We start from the raw sequence: 19883 nt of genomic DNA on the forward strand, positions 1-19883 counted from the left end.
AGTTTTGATGAACGTGCGTAGCACATGAATATCAAATCAAATATTATAAAATTTAAATATTAGGTAAACAATTATAAAATGAATGAAAAATTATATATTCCTATGAATAGTGGATGTAAGGTCTCTTATGATTACCTCTTGAAGTTAGTTACTCTTAAAATCTGTCAGTTACATCTTTTAAATATGTGTTCTCCTCCATCTCTCAGAGTCACTTCTTAAATATTATTGTAGTTTTGGAATTCACACTTTTAATATATTATATAATATAAATATGTAATTTTACAGCGCTTCGCACTGTTATAAAAAAATTGCATTGACTTTGTAATTGATTTTTTTACTAATATCTACATATTAAAAAAATGGGAAAATAGGTTATTAAAAAATATTGAAAATATTTCAACATGAATTTGATTATTTTTCATTATCACATAACCTCTAATTAATTAATTATAAACGAAATAATAAATCATTGAATCTTTAATCAATATTAAAATGAAAATACTGAATAAAATAAGAATATATATATATATATATATATATATATATATATATATATATATATATATATATATATTACACATGCACACAAAGGCATTTACTAATATAAAAAAATATTTAAGTTGCATAGATTATACAATTATGATATATGTCTTAGGAGAAAAATCCAACAATTGTTAACATATTTAGAAAAAACGCTTCAATATGAGAGCAATTATAACTTTTGAACTTGCATAATGAATTGCTTCAATTGATAAGTGAGAAATTTCATATCTATATAAAATATAGACAATATGCAAGCTTATATATAGTATTTTTAAGTTACAAAATTTAATATAGAATATCAAAATATAAATTCTTTGAACTGAGTACAAGAATTGTTTTCTTTATATGAATATACATAGTATATGTGTATATAACCAGAGACAATAGATTTGCACAAACATAAAAACAAAATTCAAAACATGTAAGCAAAAATATCAATTAGTATCATAAACATAAATTAATGAGTGTAAAATAATATACCAAAATATATAAAAATACAATGAAATAGAAACGAAAATATCGAATAAACTAAATGTAATGTTCCTTTTAAAAAAAAACTATTCCCCTCCAATACCATAGGCTTAAAGAATTACATCCGCTCAGGATAGAACAATTCTATTCATTAACTTATTGATACAAGAACATTGTGTCACTAAGTCACTCAACAGGAGCATAGTACAAAAATATTTAATTTTGTGAAAGTAGAAGAAGAACAATGGACTTTTTTTGTTATTTTAATGTAAGAGGAATTCCATATATTTATAGAAAACAAAGGGTAATGTGAACAACTGTTTATTCTGACTTACCAGAAAGGTTACAACTATTTGGAAAAGTAGCAACTCTTCGGAAAGTTCACAACCCTTCATAAAAATCAACAACGTTTCATTCGATCGTAACTCCTCATTAAAGTCGCAACTTTTTATAGAGGTAAAAATCGTTCTTAGAATTCACAACTCCTCATTAAAGTCACAACTCTTCATTAAAGTCACAACTTTTCATAAAAGTCACAACTTTTCATAAAAGTCAAAACCCTCTATTAAAAGTCAAAACTTTCATAAAAGTCTAATCTTTTTATTAAAGAGGAAGGCTAGTTTTTGAAAAAATAAATTTAAAATAAAATTCTTGCTTGTGGTGGAGCCACGTTGGTGGGCCTAGGATTCTCTTTTATAGAAATATATGATATATGATATAAATAAACTAGGTAAATGATATATGTTTCATCCAAAAAAAAGGTTGTTTTGTTTTATACAAAAATTAAGAATTTGAACACAGTTTTCAGAAGTTCCCCAATTGAAAATACTATAATTCGAATTCACTTAAGGGGGCTTAACACTTTTGAAAGATTATCATCTGCTAGATAGGCTAGTATCCTACTTGTTTGTTTGTGCCAAGAAACTGAACATTATTTTGGACGTCTACTGCAACATAATTTTTTGTAATTTCTTTAGGAAGTTCCAAACAAATTGAATCATTTTCATTATTTTTTTATTTGTTTGAATGTAAAAAATGTTATTGCTATCTCAAAAACAATGTAGTAATGTGATAAAAATTAAGATATTATAAGTATATCTTTCACAACATAGGTATAAAGAAAATTAGGTTCATATTTTCCTATCGATCTGATTCCCATAGAAAGAAAAAATTGTAATCTTAAAGTTACCATTTTTGTGGAATCAGTTATTCCTTAGGATTTCCATCTAAATCCAATTTAGGCCAATTAAAAACCTGTACACCAATAAATTTTGAAAAGTTTTTGAAACCTGCTAACTTCACCTGTTCAAGGTGTTTACCACCATACCTTCTTTTATTTCGCCTCTTCCATAGCTCAAGATAACTACACAGGGCAGTATTTGAGATAAGGGCTTCAGAAGTGCATTTATAGGGTGTTTACACTACATTTGAAATGCCTATTGTTAGCTAACACCATGTGGAACACCCACCCAAGGAACAATACTCCCATACCTTAGAAAAAGATATTGCATGATTTCCACTGTTGGTCGATTACAACATCAAGACCTTGAGGGCTTTGTATATACAAGTGTTGTTAGAATCTCATCCAATGAAATGATGTTCGCAATGCCACAATCTCCCTGAGAAGAAACATATCTTGATTGGCAACCATAACACTCTAACACACGTCGTTATGTCACTTTGGAACACTGCTGATCGCGACCTCTTGCAAGCAACCATCAGTCACAAATGGGAATAATCATATGCTATCAAAGGTACTTCAAATTTCTTTGGAGATTCTCAATGCGACATGAGCTAAAATTTGCCTAGCTACTTACTTCTCTATTTAACTTAAAATAAAAAATGAGATAGTTGAATCAGTGATTCCTTTGGATTGTCAACTAAATAAGTTTGTACAAAACCGAAGTAGAAATATGTATAAGCAACAGACACACTCCATATATGTGTGGATAAAAGTTTGTAGACACGTAATTTTGACCGAATTTAAGTTTTATACCCTTTTTAGAGCTTAAATATTTTTTTAAATATAAAGTAGATATTTTATTTAATAAGTATATTTTAAAAGACGTTTATTTTAAAGGATTTGAAAACAACAAAATAGAGTTACCCTTTAAGATAAAGTTATTTTTATTTATTCAAAATTTAGCAAATAAATTATTGATTTTAATATTTCTTCATTATATTTATTTTATTTAGCTATTTTATATAAAAAAAATTTAATTCCAAAAAAAAACTAGTTATTATGATTATTATTATTATTATTATTATTATTATTATTATTATTATTTATTAACAATAAAAATTAATAATAATAACCTACCCATTATCCCACTAAACCCCTATCCACTACCACATTCCCACATACCATTTTACTACCCCCACCTCCCATGAAAAACTATCAAAAAACTAACTCACAACCCCCTATTATTATATCAAAATTACATAACAAAAAAAAGGGGCAGGGAACGAAAAAAAAAATCAGAAAAAGGGAGAAAGGAAAGAAAGGAAAAAAAATGAAAAGAAGAGGAACGAAAGAATAAGCAAACAACATAAATAAAAAACAAGGAAAAGAGGGGAAAAAGAAAATTAGCAAATAGGAAAAGAAAAAAAAAGAAAAGAAAAACAACAAAGAAGACATTTTTTTTTCTCTAAAGAACACCCGCACTAAAAAAATAGTGGAGTTCGTGGTTCCTAAATTCTTTCTCTTCGTGAAATAATTTCCACAAGAGGTAATACTTAATTTTATTTTGTATTAGTTTATGTCATGATAATGCAAAAGTGGGTTGCATTATATTAAAGTTGTTAAATTTCGCATGTGTTTAAACAATTAATATTTATTGATGTTATTGTATGAAGTATGTTCAAATGTTCATATCAACTTTATGTTTAGATAATTTGTATAGTTATATTTAGTGTGAAATTATTATAACAAATCATGATTTATTTTATATTTAAATAACCCATAGTTTATTTTATATTTAAGTAAAAGTATTGTCCAAATCATTTTAATTTTTAATATTTAGTTTATAATGACAACATGTGTAGCTATTATGTAAATATGTTAATTTTAGTTAGTGGAATTTCCGTTTAATGTTAGTGACGTAAAAAAAAATCGAATAAAAATTGAAGAAAAATATATATAATAATAATAATAATAATAAAAAGAAAAAAGGAAAAGTTAAAAAATAAAATGTGAGAAAGAATACAATTAAAAAGGGGGAAAAGAGAAAACAGAAAAAATAAATGATAAAAAAAGAACTACAAAAATGATATACAAAAAAAATATGCAATTGAAGAGGAAAGATTTTTTTTTTCTTTTTGAAACTTTCTTTGTCCAAACAGAAAAAAAATTAAGTTGAATAATTAAAAAAACAAATAAATCATTGAAAGTATAAAAATAAATAATAACAATAAAACAATAATAATAGCAAAAGATGAGAAGGTAAAAAGAAAAAAAAGAAACGTAAAAAATAGAATTAAATAATAATAATAATAACAAAAGAAAAAGTAAAAATAAAGAATATCTTATTTTATTTTGCTTTGTTTGATTTAATTTATATGCGTATATATATTTTTAATTAAAAGGCATATATTAATAAAATAAGGTAGTTTGTCATATATTTACACAAATTAATGAATGAGGGTAAATACATTTTTCTTAACAATAGGATATTCAAAAAATTAGTTTAAGTCATAAAAGTCTATAAAGTGACCGTGCTAGAACCACGGGACTCGAGGGATGTCTAATACCTTCCCCTCGGTCAATAAAATTTCTTACCCGAACTGGTTCGCAGACCAAATAAAGTGTCATTTCCTTTTGATTAATGATTAAACAAAAAGGTGACTTGGTACACTATAACTCAATTTCAAGTGGCGACTCTAAAAAAATTAAAATATTCCCCTAATTAATAACGTGACTTAAATTGAAAAAACCCTTACGCCGCTTCGCGAAAAAGGGGTGTGACTTCTTTGGCAACTCCGCTGGGGACTAGAATTCGAGCTTGTAAACATGGACTTCTACATGATTTTATTATGTATTTACGTATTTATCTATTTGTGGATATTGTGTTTAATGACATAATATGTTATTTGCTTTCTTATTTACCCTTTTGATAATATGTGACTTATAATATAACTATGTTTACTTGCGCATCCATGTGAGTCTTATGAGATACTTTATTCGAATATGTGATTACGCTCCCGAGCAATGAGATACCAGAGATGCGGCAACACTCCTTGGAAGAATTCTATAGTAACACATGTTTTAGGATGGGAAGGACTAATAGTGAGGCCAGAAAGCCCTGCTGTTGGTAAGTTGTCCCTTCTCGACTAGAGTAGTCCGCTCGTTTTACTGCCAGTCTAGACACCTTCCCTATTAGGTTGTTTGCCTAGTAAAACAAGCCTCAACTATGACTATCCATAAAAGAATTCGATTTATTTGTATCATGCATAATGTTGAATTAATGGGGAGCTCGACAAAGGGGTCGAGCCTGTCAAGGAGAAGTATCCCTAATTAAGACTATCATGTACATTTTTTGTTACTTGTTGCATTATTGGGAAGAGTATACATATGTTGATCGACTTTAGATGAATGAATTATAAGAAAAATTAATTATAACGAAAAATATAAAATTAAAGTTTTGATGTATTCCTTTCATTAAACACAATTTTCTCTATCAAAATTTATATTTCTTTTACAAATAGAAAAATCTATCATTGCCATCAAGTTTTTCTATATAAAACAAAAAAAGGGGTTGGAGATTTAATTAACAAAAACTAAAATACAATCGAATAAACTTATATTTTTTATTTTTTTTCTTTTTTGAAAATTTTGAGGGCTACTTATATATATTATTTTTTTTCTCTCATTCATCCTTTAATAACCATATTAAAAAAAATAAAAAATAATAAACATAAAAAAATAAAATAAAAAATTACTTTTTTGTGTGTGTATGATTTTTACGTTATTCTTATTAAAAAAGTATTTTATTAAGCCTAATTTGTCATTTCATAATATAGGAAAATATGAATCCATATGGGAAGGAAGATAAGAGACAAAGAGAGGATCAATCACCTCGATTCATGATATTGGATAAGGCCTCAACTCTCTTGAAAATATGGTATTAACATATGACAAACCATGGACGAGGAATGATGTTCAAACGCTAGGGATTTTTACAAAGCCTTTTGTATGTTGAGCCACGACGGGATTTGATAGAATTACTAGTGCATTTTTGGGACCCGTAAAGGAATGTATTCCGTTTTTATGATTGTGAACTCACCCCCACCTTTGAGGAGATAGGGGCATTCATTGGAAAGGGTAAACATCTTCACAAAGAAGATCCTATGATACCAAAACATATTAATGGCAGGAGGTTTCTAAAATTACTGCATATAAATGAGAATGATATAAATGGTTGTCTCGATGATGGAAGGGTTCCGTTAGAAATTTTGTACAAATGATATGGCAAAAGTGATGAATTTGAAGTGTATGGAAAGAAACTCCGTAATAATGGGTGTCTTTTGACCTGGGAAGCACACAGTTATGATTCCTTCATGGTGGATATTTTGGGGATCATGGAATTTCCAAAAAAGGGAGGAAAGATTAGCATGAACTTAGCTGCAGTCATTACAACTTTTGAGAAAAAAACCTAATGTCACCCTCATACCAATGATTCTGGCAGACATCTATCGTGCTTTAATTATTTGCAAGGATGGAAAAGACTACTTTGAGGGATGCAATATGTTATTACAACTATGGATGATTGAACACATTCTTCATCACCCTTATGCGGTGGACTTTAAAGAAGAATGAAATGATTATATTGGAGGCCACAAAGAAAAAATCAAAGATCATCGTTTTCCGAAGGGTATTGAAGCTTGGAAGCAACACCTCAATAATCTGACTGCTGACAAGATTGTGTGGAATTATCATTAATTTCCATCGACCGAGGTGATATAAATGTGTAATTTTTGATCATTCATTGTCCTAATGGGTCTTCGAGGTGTCCAACCTTACATGCCACTTAGAGTTATGCGACAACTTGGGCGACGCCAGTTTCTACCATCAAATGAAGATATGTGGGAATTCGTATATGAGTTTCATCTCGAGATACCTTTAAGGAAATCAAAGATATTTAAGATTTGGGGGGAAGCATACTCTGAAGTCCCCACGATATGGTGAAGGATTGCACAAGAGGCGAGGTGGACCAAGCATACTTAGACTGGGTTCATGATCCGCCCCTTCCTAAGGTTATGCCAGAAGGGTCATTAAAAGGACCTATAGATCAAGAAGCAGAAATTGAGGTTAAGATTAAGCAAGCTCGCCTCAAAGTCAAAAGAAGCTAGAAATCTACTCTAGATATCCTAAGTAATGACCTGAAAAATGCTGAAGAAGAGTTGGCCCAACGTGATGCGATATTTGAAGTTAGAGTTAGAAAACACCGCTCTACCATTCTAACCTTACAAGAAGACTTGGGCATTGCCACAGGCGCTATGGAGCAACAGGAAGAGGAGTATAAGAAAGAAAAGGCCAAGCTTATCTGCGCACAGTCTAGACTCCAAACTCAAGTAAAAGCCTCTACGGAACGGGAAAGAGAAATAACAAGGCGTGTCAGTGCTTATCAGGAAGACTGTGAGATTGAGAGAGGTCAAAGGATAGACGAGCGAGATGCACTCCACCTTCGAATTAAAGATCTCCAAGAACAAAGGGAAATGTTGACGCATGAAGTCAATACTGCTCACCACTGGCTACAGAATTGTTATGACAATATGAATGAAGCCAGAGAGCGAATACTACAACTCTGGGATAAACTCAACAATGTTTATGCTAGATATTTACACCAGAACGATGAGAGGTTGGGCCGATAGGCCCGTGCTTTTGCTCCATATCTATCAAAAGCATTGGCGAAGATTTATAAGGGTCTTGGAGATGATTGAGATTCGAGGATTCAGTTTCTTTTCGAGTCTATTTTCTTAGTAGTGATTATTTCATTTTATTTTATTATTATTTTTTGTTTTTCTCTTTCTTTTTCGTTTTTTGTATTTTATTTTATTTAGAGTCTATCTAAGTCCTAGGTACTTATGTTATTTTTTTTATAAAAATCATTGTATTAAAAATATTTGAAAATGAATGAAAAAGATTTGCTTTCGATTACCTTATGTGCATGCAAAAAAAACAAAAAAAATTATCTTTCTCGAACTACGCAAGATCTTATTCATGGGCCAAACATGATACGTAGGCAACCCAGGGGGTTCGATCCAAATTTATTTTTCTTCTTCTTTCTTCTCTCTCTGAAAAAAAAAATAAAAAAAAATAATGATAATGATAATAATAAAAAATAAATATGTAAATAAATAAATAATAATAATAAATAAATAAAAATCTAAGGAAGAGAAGAATGCCTAGGTAAGCCGGGATGAAACATAAGGTCCTCCTTATTAGAAGTATGTATGTGGATGCAATGTGCATAATTTTTTAACACTAATCAGTTTGTTACTCCATTCAGAGAGAGAGAGAGAGAGAGAGTTAGAGAGAGAAAGAGAGAGAAATAAAGAGAGACATACTAGCTTGAAGGTAGTTTGGTTTGTGGTTAAACTGGCATCACATCCTTACAACACATGATTGAAAGGGAAACAGAAAATGGCCCCCGAAGATGGAAATGAATCGGACAATGATGAGATCCAAAACTAGATGACTTCACAAGAAACAGGGACAACAGAAGAGATAAGGGCGTTAAGACAACAAATGACAGAGATGTACGAGGCTTGCATGAGTGGACAACCTCCATTGTCTTCAATCCGAGACTATTTTAATACAAATATGTCTCCCCCTATCCAGGTGTTCACAAGCGATCCGATATATCCCCCGGGATTTGGCCCATATGCTTACACATCTAATGTCGCTGAAACTTCTATGGTGCGCCATTTTAATACACCTATGATAAGTAATCCACTCTTTGTGTTAACTTACGCGACTAACAGCATCCCACACCCAACGATAGTGCCCAAATCCATTAGCGATCCTTCGCCCAAAGTTCGGTGTGATTAGAGTTACACTCTTGAAGAGGACATTTAAATTCCAAGCTCTCATCCCCACATTCATCAATATAGATCCCTGTCGAAATTGAGAAGATGGTCAAGAATGAGGAATATGAAGAAATGACTAAGAAAATGAAGAGTTTGGAACAGAGTATAAGAGATATGCAAGGACTAGGAGGCCACAAAGGCATCTCGTTCAGTGACTTGTGTATGTTTCCTCACGTTCATTTGCCTGTTGGTTTTAAAACTCCAAAGTTTGAGAAATACGATGGTCACGAGACCCCATAGATCATCTAAAGATATATTGAAACCAATTGAGGGGTGCAGAGGGCAAAGAAGAGTTACTTATGGCCTATTTTGGGGAAAGCTTAGTAGAGATTGCATATGAATGGTTCATAGATCCGGATATCACCAATTGGAACACATGGGATGATTTGGCTCGATGATTTGTACAACAATTCCAATATAATATTGACATTGTTCCAAATCGCTCCTCGTTAGCCAACACGAGAAAAAAGGCCACGGAAAATTTTCATGAATATGCCATCAGGTGGAGGGAATAAGCTGCTAGGGTTAAACCACCAATGAAGGAGTCAGAGATGATTGATGTTTTCCTCCAGGGGCAAGAACCTGATTACTTTCACTATCGGCTTTCTGCCGTCTGGAAGACATTCAATGAAGTTATTAAGGTAGGGGAAATGGTGGAAAATGGCATCAAGTCTTGAAATATTGTAAGTCATGCTGACTTAAAAGCCACAACACAAGTGCTTCAAAATGGTTCTGGAAATATAGGAGGGAAGAAGAGAAGGGAAGATGTGGTTACTATTGTATCAGTGCCTAGGACTCATGTCCAAGAGAATTCCCCACAACACTATTTTCCTTCCCAAGCTCCACAATATTCTGTTCCATACACTCCATATCATGTTTTTAATGCACAACCAATTGCACCCCCTTCTTATCCACAATGGCGTGCACCAACTCCAAAAAATCATCCACCATCCCCACAAATTCATCAAAATACTGCTAGAATTCCTTTCCATCCTAGACCACAATACAAGAAGGGAAATGGCGTTAAAAATAAGTTCACTCCTATTTGAGAGTTGTATGCTAGATTGTTCCAAAATTTAAGGACGTTGAATGTTTTGAGTCCTATTGAGAGAAAGATGTCGAATCCTTCCTTGTGAAATTTAGATTAATCTCAACATTACGCATACTGTTCTAATTCCCTAGGGTACAACATACAGAGATGTTGGTATTTGAAAAGGTCCATTTAGGATCTGATCAATTCTAATCGAATTATAGGTGAAAGTCCGAGTGGACCCAACATCAATCAAAATCCATTTCCGAGACATACTGAAACAAACATGCTAGAAAAGACGAAGGGTCATGAAGAGTTTGTGTCTCCGTATAAGCCAATCCTTAGGGTGGGAACTGCCATTGAGAAGTCGGTGAATGTTGTTGATTTAACAAAAATGATGCCTTTAGGGGCGGAAAGTATGCTAGAAAAGTTGAGTCCATCAAACACACCTATCTTAACTGTTAAAGGACTACTTGAAGATGTTTGGGCAAGTCCTAGTAAGGCAAAATCGTTTGTCGCAAAAGGGCCAAACAAGCCTATCTTGATCGTGCAAGGGGCCCATATTCCTCCTGTGATTATTAGGCCAGTATCCCTGCTCCCTATGACTAACCCCAAAGCTGTTACATGGAATTATGAGCCTACTTTCGTGACATCCAAGGGAAAAGAAATTGATGAAGAAATAGATGAAGTAGGAGGAATAAACCATTCAGGAAGATGTTATGTCCCGATGGAATTAAGGAAAACTAAAAATGACCATATACAAACAAAGAGTCCGGTCACTGAAGGAGAGGCAGACGAATTGCTAAGGAAGATGAAACTATCAGACTACTCCGTGGTGGAACAATTAAGAAAAACTCCAGCCCAAATCTCTTTGTTGTCTTTGCTAATACATTCTGATGAACATCATAAAGCTCTAATGAAAATTTTGAATGAATCACATGTTCCTAGTAAAGTAACAGTGAGTCAATTAGAGAAGATTGATGGGAGAATATTTGAGGTAAACCGCATTACCTTTTCCGATGATGAACTACCCAAAGAAGTTACAAGACATAACCAAGGCCTACATATCACTTTAAAGTGTGAGCCTTCATAGGTAACTCGAGTTCTAATTGATGGAGGATCTCGAGCTAATATTTGTCCTTTATCAACTCTACAGAAATTGAATGTTAGTGTTGAAAGGGTCCGACCCAACAATGTATGTGTTAGAGCTTTTGATGGGTCAAAAACAAATGTCATTGGTAAGATAGAGCTCCCACTAACCATAGGGCCTGTGGATTTCGCTGTGAATTTTCAAGTGTTGGATATCAACGCGTCCTACAATCTATTGTTGGGGAGGCCATGGGTGCATAGGGCTGGAGCAGTCCCCTCAACGTTGCATCAAATGATTAAGTTTGAATACGACCAACAAGAGGTGATTGTTCATGGTGAGGGGGATTTGTCAATCTACAAAGACTCTTCCTTCCCTTTTATCAAGGCGAATAATGAGAATGAGGCACTAGTTTATCAAGCTTTTGAGGTAGTGGTTATTGAGCATGTCCCCGAGGGGAGTGTCATTCCAAAACCAAATATGCCCATCGCGTCTGTAATGGTGGTGAATGAATTGCTGAAACATGGGTTTGAGCCCGGTAAAGGCTTAGGAATCTTCTTGCAAGGGAGAAATTATCCAGTGAGTCTACGAAAGAACATCAGTACTTTTGGTTTAGGCTACCAACCTAGAGTCGAGGAAAAAATGAAGGCAAAGAAGCAGAAGAGAGATGTATGTCACTTACCAAGCCTATACAACCAATCTACAAATCTATCATGAAAGCCCGCACAACAGAATCTTATCAATCATCTTTTCCAGAGCCAGTGATGAAAGTAAGCGAAGAAATGATCAACTATTTTCGAGATTTGTTTGTCGAGGTTGATATGGTGGAACTCGGAGAAGGCACTAGCGACAAAGATGTGCAATTCATTGGTCCTGATGTCAAGCTAAACAATTGGGAGGCTACCCCTCTCCCCGTTAAAGATGAGTCTTGCTAGTCCGTCTTGTATTTTCTTTTGTCATCCGATTCATTCAAAGATTATTATTCGGATTTTATCTTGTCGTTTTATTTCGAACTCTCTATCTCTCTTTTTAATAGGATGTATTTGCATCTTTATTTAAGTCTAATATATTTTTTCATTTTCTTTTATACAGTTCTTTCTATGCCGATTCTAGTGATATGACATGCTTGCAGAATTTTTCGCCAGATCTTAATATCCAATCTTATCTTCGACCTAATATTGAAATAATAAGTCAAAAAATCGAATGAAGACAAAGTATTTGAGGAAGTAAGGAGGGATTTCAATCATTTTGAGAATAAGTCAAATCCAAACATGAGTGAAACTGAGATGATAAATTTGGGGGATCATGAAATTATTAAGGAGACTAAGATAAGTGAACATGTTCGACATCCAAAGGACGATATAATCCAGGCCCTGTTTGATTACAATGATGTTTTTGTGTCATCTTATGATGACATGCCTGGATTACGCACTGACATGGTTGTTCAGAAGTTGCCAATTGATCCTAATTTTCCATCGATAAAGTAGAAGTTGAGAAAACTCAAAACAGACATGATTGTAATAATTAAAGAGGAGATCACAAAACAACTTGAGGCCAAAGTCATTCAAGTCCCTCAATATCCTTCTTGGTTAGCCAATATCGTACCCTTCCCGTAGAAAGATGGCAAAGTTCGAATGTGTGTTGATTATCCTGATTTTAATAAGGCAAGTCCAAAATATGATTTTTATTTTCCTAACATCCATATTTTATTGGATAATTGTGCTAAACATGAGGTTGCATCTTTTGTGGATTTTTATGCGGGTTACCATCAGATTATTATGGATGATGAAGATGCAGAGAAAACATCTTTTATCACCCCATGGGGTACATATTGTTATAGTGTTATGCCTTTTGGATTAGAAAATCCAGGGGAAACTTATATGAGAGCAATGACAATCATGTTTCACGATATGATGCATAGAGAAATCGAAGTTTATGTGGATGATGTTATCATTAAATCTAAAAAACAGTCAAATCATGTGAAAGACTTAAAGAGATTCTTCGAAAGGCTCTGCAGGTATAATCTCAAGCTTAATCCTGCAAAATATGTATTTGGAGTACCATCGGGGATGCTTTTGGGGTTTATAGTCACTCGAAGAGGTATCGATTTAGATCCTTCAAAAATAAACGCAATTCAAGAATTGCCACCTCCAAAGAACAAAACTGAGGTTATGAGCCTTCTAGGAAGGTTAAACTACACCAGCAGATTCATTGCTCAACTCACAAAAACTTGTGATCCTATCTTTAAGTTTTTGAAAAAGAATGCCATAGTTGAGTGGACCGAAGAATGTCGACAAGCTTTTGAAAGAATTAAGAACTACCTATTGAATCCCCCTGTGTTTGTCCTCCTTATCCGGGAAGACCTTTGATATTGTATATGTCAGTACTGGATAATTCTTTTGGTTGTGTACCAGTCAGCATGATGACACTGGAAGAAAGAGCGGGCCATTTATTACCTCAGCAAGAAGTTTACCGTTTACGAAGGGAAGTACACCCTTCTTGAAAGGATGTCTTGTGCCCTAACTTGGGAAGCACAGAAGTTGAAACATTATCTTTCATCGTACACTACTTATCTCATCTCTTGTATGGATCCGTTGAAATATATTTTTCAAAAGCCAATGCCCACAGGCAGGCTTGCGAAATGGCATATATTTCTCACAGAGTTTGACATTATCTATATAACGCGGACCGCAACGAAAGCTCAAGCATTGACAAATCATTTGGCAGAGAACCCTATTAATGAAGAATATGAACCACTTAAAACCTATTTTTCCAGATGAAAAGATATCTTGTATCTATGAAGTTATTCAAGATAACAATCACGTTTGGAAGTTATTCTTTGATGGTGCCTCTAACAGGAAAGGAGTGGGAATAGGAGCTGTTCTTATGTCTGAATTAGGGGATTATTACCCTATATCAGCCCAACTTAGATTCTATTGTACCAATAATATGTCTGAGTATGAAGCGTGCATTTTGGGTCTAAGGTTAGCTGTTGACATGTGTATCCATGAATTGTTAGTGTTAGGAGACTCAGACCTACTGGTTCATCAAATTCAAGGAGAATGGGAAACTCGAGACCCAAAGCTCATACCATATCAACATGCTTACAAGATTTTTGTCAACAATTCTTGTCGATAAAGTGTAGACACATTCCCAGAGTGCAGAATGAGATTGCATATGCATTGGCCACTTTATCTTAGATGCTCTAACACCCTAATGGAGCTCATATCGACCCTTTATACATACAAATTCGTGATCAACATACTTATTGCAACATGATTGAGGAGGAATTTGATGGTAAACCTTGGTTTCATGATATCAAAACATATCTTCAGTCTGGAGAATGTCCGTCGGATGTAACAGTAATAAAAAAGGACTATTCGACGACTAGCAAGGGGTTTTTTCTTAAGCGGAGGCATACTGTACAAGAAGACACCCGATTTAGGTCTCCTAAGGCGTGTAAATGCTCAAGAGGCTTCCACAATCATGATTGAAGTACACTCAGGAGTTTGTGGACCTCAGATTCATGGATATGATCTAGCCAAGAAGATACTTCGAGCTGGATATTATTGGCTCACCATGGAGCAGGATTCCATACGATTTGTTCGTAAATGTCATGAATATCAAATACATGGTGATTTGATAAATTGGCCCCCTTCTGAATTGCATGCAATGTATGCTTTATGGCCTTTTGTGGCATGGGGAATGGATGTGATTGGACCGATAGAACCAAAAGCATCAAACGGTCACAGGTTTATCTTGGTGGCTATTGATTATTTTACAAAGTGGGTTGAAGCAGTAACTTTCAAGTCAGTGACGAAGAAGGTCGTGGTGTATTTCATCAATTTGAACATCATCTGTCGGTTTGGTATTCCAAAGGTGATTATAAATAATACCGCCGCAAATCTCAACAGCCACTTAATGCAAGAGGTATGCTACAAATATAAGATTGAGCATCAAAATTCGACTCCGTATCGCCCAAAGGCAAACAGGGCTGTAGAAGCTGCTAACAAGAATATAAAAAAGATACTTCGTAAGATGGTGCAAAGTTCTCGACAATGGCATGAAAAGTTTCCTTTTGCTTTGTTGGGTTATCTCACTACAATTTGTACTCAGTGGGCGCTACCCTATATTCACTGGTATACGGGACTGAGGCAGTTATACTTGCAGAGATTGATATCCCATGTTTACGAATTGTTGTGGAGGCTGAAATTGATGATGATGAGTGGATCAAAACTCGGTTAGAGCAATTAAGTTTAATTGATGAGAAGCGTCTGACATTAGTATGCCATGGACAATTATATCAGAAAAGAATGGCACGGGTATACAACAAAAAGGTGCGTCCCAGACATTTTGAAGAGGGTCAATTAGTGTTGAGAAACATTTTGCCACATCATGCCGAAACCAAAGGCAAATTTTCTCCAAATTGGAGAAAACCATTCGTTGTTAAAAGGGTATTACCCAATGGTGCTCTTTATTTAACAGATATAGAAGGCAAAGTGACAGAAACGGTCGTCAATCCTGATGCTGTGAAAAGATATTAAATATGATTGAGTTTCGAATTAGAAACCCTTATGTTTGGGCTCGACATTTCAAGGGTTGTTTTAATGGGATCTCTTAGTTATGTTGTTTCCTTGACTTTTCAAAAAAAAATTACCTGAACTACGTTTGACCTGATTCTTATTTCGGCATGATACGTAGGCAGCCCTAATGTTGGGTTCGGTTCAACCAAATACAAATCCAAAAATTCATATTGTAGTATACTGGGGCAAAAGTCGTTTGTTTATTCATTTGGTGTCTCATCTCAAAGCTCAAAATGAACCCCATCATATAAAGTCAGTAAAAAAAAGTCTTTGCATCAACCCTTGATTGTCGAGAGTAAGTTGGTTAAGGGTAGGAAAAAATCCTGAATGGGCACCATAAAACAAATGTGAGTAAAAAGAAATAAAAATGAGAGTCTTATTGGTGAAAACCCTAAGTGGGCACTGTAAGGCGAAAAGGAGTTGAATATAAGAGAGTCTTATTGGTGAAAATTCTTACATGCACCATAAGGCAGACGTGAGCTTGAGCAATTACGATGATAGAGTTTTAGCGGCAAAGACCTTCATGAATATCACAAAGTGTATAAAGGTTCAAAATAATTTATGGGTTCATTATGTTTCGGATTCCACATCAAGATTTAATGATCAATAATGGTTGATGAATAGATTAAATAGCCATGTCTTGAAATCAATTCAAATTGCTTGGCATGATTAGTAAAATCGGTTCCTACACTCAGATATGTTTTTCTTTCTTCTCATTACTAAAAAAAAAGTATTCATCGAATCTTTTCTTTTATTCTCATATAGTTTGTAATTTTCTTATAATTTTTTGTCACTTTTTTTTTATGTATTTGAGTCGAGTCTTTGTCAAAAAACTAGGAAGGAATTTCAAGACTCGCTACCAACTCTCTAAACGGTACTAGGAAAAGCATCAGGCTACTGAGTTAATCTATATTCAAGAGTTGAATTCGAAAACTCTCTGATCCTATGAAGACTATACAATGAGTGTTGTGAGATAAATACATTGGATTTAGGTCCCAAAATAAGCAAATTTGGATGAAAGTACAATCAATCTATAAGAAGTATTGGCCGTTGGAAACAACTAAAGCATCATAAGTTTTTGAGACACCCTTGTCGAAAGATGGAACTACAAACCAACCACCACCTTTTCGAAGTCACGAATTTTCTTTGTTGAAGCAGGGACACAAGTTGTTTCAAGATTGAAGATTTTAGGAACCTAGATGTTCAACCTAGTCTACAGCGAGCGAATTGAAAACCCTCCAATAAAGACTTGTGGAATATTATATGAAAGTTAGATAATATATATCAAAATAGCAATTACCTGAATGTTGGAATATTTATTTTATTTATTATTATTATTTTGAGTATTATTATTATTTTTCTCCTTGAATGAACTTCCAAATAATGAAGATAGCATTCACAATGTTTCGTTGGTATTATTAGTTTGTTAAAAATTATATTAGCAGGACCCTCCTGGATAATGGGACTAGCATTACCCTCCTAGATAATGGGATTAGCAGGAACCTCCTGGATAATTGGACTAGTAGGACCCTCCTTGATAACGGGGTTTAGCAGGACCCTCCTGAATAATGGGATTAGCAAGACCCTCCTGGATAATGGGATTACCAGGACCTTCTTGGATAATGGGACTAGCAGGATCCTCCTGGATAATGGGACTAGCAGGACTCTCCTGGATAATGGGACTAGCAGGACCCTCCTGGATAATGGGACTAGCAGGACCCTCCTGGATAATGGGGCTAACAGGACACTCCTGGATACTGGGATTAGCAGGACCCTCCTGGATAATGGGACTAGCAGGACACTCCTGAATAATGGGATTAGATTACTCTCTCATAGGATAAACACTTTCTAGTCTAGAGTTTTAGTTTTATTTTCTCTTAAAATAAACACTTCCTAGTTGGAGTTTATGTTTAATATTTATATTTTTGCTAATAACTCACAAAATTTTTTCAGTGAAAACTTGGGCAAATTTTTTTTTTGTTGGTCGTTTTCAGGTTTCTTCAAGCGAGACATGGATTTGAAATTCAAGAATAAAGGTTAAATTTTTTTTAGAACAATCAATTACATGATGGTTAGAATTAGCTTCTTCAATGCATGTAGCAACCTGACTTCCTCACATCTTTTACTAGTCAACTTATGATCAAGAAAACACGCAACTATTTAAAAGCACTTTTCAAATTGTCATGTTGAAGAATGTCAAAAGTTCCGCCTAAGTGGCAAGTTCATTCTCCATTCCAACTCTAGGTTAAGATATTCATCCAAAAATCAAGAAGATATCTTAAAGTCAAAATACAAGTGAAGATTCAAGAAAAGCTGCATGATAGAAGTTTGTACATTTGTTTTTCTTTTCACTATTAGCTTTCAATTTTATATATTTTTAAAGAGTCGCGATCTAGAGCCTCGATGGAACCTCACTTAACTCAAACTCATCACCTCATCTCCTTGAACTACATGTGACCTGATTCCCCTATAACTTGGGATATGTAGGCTGTCCAAAACAAGGAATCGGTCGCATAAATTTTTGGTCTTTCAAATAAGAGTTCGGTCAAAACTTGTCACTTTGTCTACTTGTTTGTCTGAAAACTCTTTGTGTTTCCAATCAAACAGGGGCAAATTGTAGATACGTAATTTTGACCGAATTTATGTTTTATACCCTTTTAGAGCTTAATTTTTTTTAAAATATAAAGTAGATTTTTTATTTAATAAGTTTATTTTAAAGGAAGTTTATTTTAAAGGATTTAAAAACAACAAAATAGAGTTACCCTTTAAGTTACATTATTTTTTATTTATTCAAAATTTAGAAAATAAATTATTGATTTTAATATTTTCTTCATTATATTTTTTTATTTAGCTATTTTATATAAATTCTTTTAATGCCAAAATAACTAGTTATTATTATTATTATTATTATTTATTATCAATCAAAATTAATAATAATAACCTACCCATTATCCCACTTAACTACTATCCACAACCACATTCCCACATACCATTTTACTACCCCCACCTCCAATGAAAAACTATCAAAAAACTAACTCACTACCCCCTATTATTATATAAAAATTACATAAAAAAAAAGGGGGCACGGAACGGAAAAAAAAGAATCAGAAAAAAGGGAGAAAGGAGAGAAAGGAGGCAACAAAGGAAAAAAAAAGAAGAAAAGAAGAGGAACAAAAGAATCAACAAACAACATCAATAAAAAAAGGAAAAGAGGGGAAAAAGAAAAACAACAAAGGGGAAAAGAAAAAAAAACAACAAAGAAATTTTTTTTTCTGTGAAGAACACCCGCACTAAAAAAATAGTGGAGTTCAAGATTTCAAGTTCGTTGTTCCTAAACTCTTTCTCTTCGTGAAATAATTTCTACAAGAGGTAATACTTAATTTTATTTTGTATTAGTTTATGTCATGATAATTCGAAAGTGGATTGCAATATATTGAAGTTGTTAAATTTCGCATGTGTTTAAACCATTAATATTTATTGATGTTATTGTATTAAGTATGTTCAAATGTTCATATCAACTTTATTTTTAGATCATTTGTATTGTTATATTTAGTGTCAAATTATTATAACAAATCATGATTTATTTTATATTTGAATAACCAATAGTTTATTTTATATTTAAGTAAAAGTATTTTCCAAGTCATTTTAATTTTTAATATTTAGTTTATTATGATAACATGTGTTTCTATTATGTAAATATGTTAATTTTAGTTAGTGGAATTTTTGTTTAATGTTAGTGACATAAAAAAAATGAACAAAAATGGAAGAAAAATATATATAATAATAATAATAATAATAATAATAATAATAATAATAATAAAAAGAAAAAAGGAAAAGTTAAAAAATAAAATGTGAGAAAGAATATAATAAAAAAAGGGGAAAAGAGAAAATAGAAATAATAAATGATAGAAAAAGAAGTATAAAAATGATATACAAAAAAACATGCAATTGAAGAGGAAAGAATTTTTTTTTGAAAGTTTCTTTGTCCAAACAGAAACAAAATTAAGTTGAATAATAAAAAAAACAAATAAAACCTTGAAAGTATAAAAATAAATAATAACAATAAAATAATAAGAATAGA

The 19883-nt window shown here is 33.1% G+C and overlaps 1 pseudogene; it reads left to right on the plus strand.

Moving 5' to 3' along the window:
* The first annotated feature begins 1220 nt into the window (after positions 1 to 1220).
* Positions 1221 to 19192, plus strand: LOC104647905 (uncharacterized; annotated as a pseudogene).
* The last annotated feature ends 691 nt before the right edge of the window (positions 19193 to 19883 follow it).

Source organism: Solanum lycopersicum, chromosome 6, assembly GCF_036512215.1.
Source record: "Solanum lycopersicum chromosome 6, SLM_r2.1".
Lineage (NCBI taxonomy): Eukaryota > Viridiplantae > Streptophyta > Magnoliopsida > Solanales > Solanaceae > Solanum > Solanum lycopersicum.